The sequence below is a fragment of the Phascolarctos cinereus genome, unplaced genomic scaffold (genome assembly GCF_003287225.1).
Source record: "Phascolarctos cinereus isolate Bilbo 61053 unplaced genomic scaffold, phaCin_HiC Scaffold_2;HRSCAF=192, whole genome shotgun sequence".
Taxonomy (NCBI): Eukaryota; Metazoa; Chordata; class Mammalia; order Diprotodontia; family Phascolarctidae; genus Phascolarctos; species Phascolarctos cinereus.
Window position 1 is genome coordinate 209878770 of NW_027555625.1, and position 3980 is coordinate 209882749.

The following is a 3980-nucleotide window of genomic DNA, read 5'->3' on the forward strand; positions in this document are numbered from 1 at the left end:
GTCAAATTTTCTATTCAGCTCTGGTCTTTTCATCGAATGCTTGAAAGTCCTCTATTTCATTTGAATGTCCATTTTCCCCCCTAAAGAATTATACTCAGTTTTTCTGGGTAGATGATTCTTGGTTGTAATCCAGCTCCTTTGCCCTCTGGAATATCATATTCCAATAGCTGTGATCCTTCAATGTAGAAGATGCTAAATCTTGTGTTATCCTTACTGTAGCCCCACAATACTTGAATTGTTTCTTTCTGGCTGCTTGCAATTTTCTCTCCTTGACCTGGGAGATCTGGAATTTGGCAATATTCATATCAGTTTTCATTTTGGTGTCTCTTTGGTGATCTCTTTTCTTTCAGTGATCAGTGGATTCTTTTAATTTCTGTTTGACCGTCTGGTTCTAGAATATCAGGGAAGTTTTCTTTGAGATATACATACATATATATATATATATATATAATATATATATATATATATATACATATATTTACTTTTAGGCAATTGGGGTTAAATGACCTGCCTACGGTCACACAGCTAGTAAGTGTCAAGTGTTTGGTCTGAGGCTGGATTTGAACTAAGGTCCTCCTGACTTCAGGGCTGGTGCTGTATCCACTGTGCCACCTAGATTCCCCCTTTTTTGATAATTTCTTGAAAGATGTTTAGCCCTTTTTTTTTGGTCATGACTTTCAGGTAGTCCATTTTTTAATTTTTTAATTTTAAAAAATAATTTAATTTAATTGATTTTTAAATTCTCTCTCCTGCATCTGATCAGTTGTTTTTTTCCAATAAGATTTCACATTGTCTTCTATTTTCTTCATTCTTTTGGTTTTGTTTTATTGTTACTTGATATTTCATAATGTCATTAGCTTCCATTTGCTCAATTCTAATTTCTGAGGAATAATTTTCTCCATTGAGCTTTTGTACTTCCTTTTCTGTTTGGGCAGTTCTAATTTGTAAGGAGTTTTTTCTTTAGTGAATATTTGTGACTCTTTTTCCATTTAGCCAGTTCTTTTTAAGGCATTCTTCTCCTCATTGGCTTTTTGTACCTCTTTTACTATTTGAACTATTCTTTTTTTTAAGGTGCCATTTTCTTCAGTATTTTTTGTGCCTTCTTTATGAAGCTATTGACTCTTTCATGGTTTTCTCACACCACTTTCATTTATATTCCCATTCTTTCTTCTACCTCTCGTACTTGATTTTCAAATTTTTTTTTGAACTCTTCTATGGCCTGAGACCAATTCATATTTTTTGTGGAGGCTTTGGATGTGGAAGCTTTGACTTTGTTATCTTCTTCTGAGTGTGTTTTGATCTTCGTTGTTATCATAGTAAATTTCTATGGTCAGAATTTTTCTGTTATTTGCTCACTTTTCCGCAATCTTTCTTAACTTTTAACTTTTTGCTAAAGTGGGACTCTGCCTCCAGGGTGGAAGGAGCACTGTTCCAAGATTCAGGGGTTTTGTGTAGCTGTTTTCAGAGACACCTTTAAGGCCCTGTAAGTTTTCAGTTCTTCTAAAGTGGTATGATCTAAGGAGAGGTGTGTTTACTGCTTTCCTGGCCTGTGCTCTGGTCTGTGAGTGACCACAAGCATTCTTTTCTGCCCTAGAACTCTGAGAAGAGTCCGTATTCCACTGTAGATACAAGTTCTGGTGTGCTAGTGCTTCTCCATGCCCTGGGACTGCCACTCAGGACTGCAACCCAAATCTGAGTATGGGAAAAGCAACAGTGGCAGTGCTAGTGCCAGTAAAGAGACCACTATAATCTCTGTCTGACCAATTGTTCAACCCCCTTACTGTCTGTGGACTGAGAACACTGGAATCAACCACTGCTACTGCTGATTCCATGGATCCCAAGGCCTGATCCAGCTTTGCTGTTGCCAGGGTAAAGCCCTCTGGAGCATAATTCTCCATAAACCAGTTAAGTCTGTGAGGAAGAATTAGGAATTAGACTCAGAATTTAGCCCAATTTTTATAGCATTAGTTCCCCAACATTCAAGTCCAAAATCCTACGGGACTAGCATCCTAGACCTTGTATCTTCAAGGCTTTGCAGTTGGTCAGGCACTTTGCCTAAATTTCTGGGCTTAGGCAAACAAAACAGACCAATACCCAAAGCTCATTTCTTGGAGCCACATGACATAAGGAGGAGACTTGAGGTCCTCCCTTACAACATATTCTTACCTTCTATAATTGAAGAAGTCCTTTGAGCTTATGTTCAGGGGAAAAGGACAAACTGTGCTCAGTCATGTAGTTTTAATGATACAGACAGTTGTGGCTATGAAACTTATGGAAAAAGGCAACTCCCATGCATCTGACATGTTTCCAGAAGCAGGTCAAGAGTATCTACCATGTGAGTGACTCTATCTTAGGTGATCTAGGCATGTGTCAAACCTACCTTACACTAGATTGGTGGTCTAATGGTAGAAATGGCATAAAAAATAACCTATATACAAATCACTTATGTATACAGAATAAATTATTTTTAGCTTTGTATTCCCATTACTAAGCCCAGTGAGTTCCACATAACAGAATGCTAATAAATGTTTGCTTGTTGATGTAATCTGCATCAACTACCTCTTGCAATGGTATTTAAAGTTGATATGTCTTCATATACCTTACCTCAAAGACATGACTAATGTGAGAGTTTTATGAAAGTTATTAGGGGTGATAATTTTGAGGGAAGTGGTGGAGTGGAAAGATGATGGAGATTGTTGAAATTGTTATAATCATACTACAAAGAAAGCTTATTGCATTGTCTTCCTATATGGAATATAGACGGTTTATTCATTTGAAGAGAGTTAAGGAATCCAACACAAAGATTTAAGGGATCTTTTCCCTTTTGCCTCTATCAAAGAATTCTGTCAATGTCTCTTTTACTTTCAAGATTGAAAATCAAGAAACAACCTCAATTTGACATACCATGCTTAGCAAAATCCTATTGTTGATGCGAGAAAATTTCATAGGCATAGTAATTACCATGTATTAGATTTTTGGGGATGTAACATTGCACAATTTAACCCTGAGCTTAAGATAATTTCCCACTATCTTTTAGATATGAAAATAAGAGACATATTATTACACAGTACTGAAATGGATTTGTATTTTTTAAGAAAATCACAAATTAAAAAAGATTCAATATTCTCTCAATATTCAAAAGTAGAGTATTCTGAAATGCAGTCATGATTACAGAATCTGAGTAAAAACCGCAGGATTCTTTTCCTCATTTGGATATAATATGACTTCTCTAGTTGACTAAACCTATACACAATGCAAAAATATCTGGATGAAAAATGAAGACAATTCAATATTTGCAGATGTTATTTATGTAAGATGCCAAACATATAGATATCTGTAAAATTTTATTTGATTAACTTTTCGTTTACATGTTTCATTTAGTAAGTAGGCACAGCCTTTGTTTACTTTGCTCTTCAGTAGTATTTAGTGACATAAATCCTACTCTGAAGTCTGGATCTTGAGGCAATCTAATTATATAACTAAAATCACATCACTGCTTATTTCCTCATTCTAACCTAGTGATAATAATAAATGCTCTCTACCTGTATCCAAGAAATGTCATGAGGATGTGTCTGAAGCACTGCAAAATCATTGGAAAAAGTTCTTGACAAATTATAGATAGAAACAATACAAGTTGTCTGATTCTCCCATTCAAGACTCAGGAAATTATTAAGGAAGAAGAGCTATCTTGTGTATTTTAGTTGAATAAGACCAAATTGAATTCAATTCAACATGCATTGTGAATTTTCTTAGCATATCAACTTTTCAAGAGGTGATTTATATTTCAATTGATGCTCATCACATTACACGAGCCTCATATGAACTGATTTATACATTTTATTCTACTTTTGCCAGTTAATACAATGTATTAAAAACTCCTAATAATTTATTGTCACCTGACATCACTTATTATATATTTGTGTGCATGTCACCCATCAACTGGAGGGAAGATTCCAATGGAGCATCTATAGGCTTACATC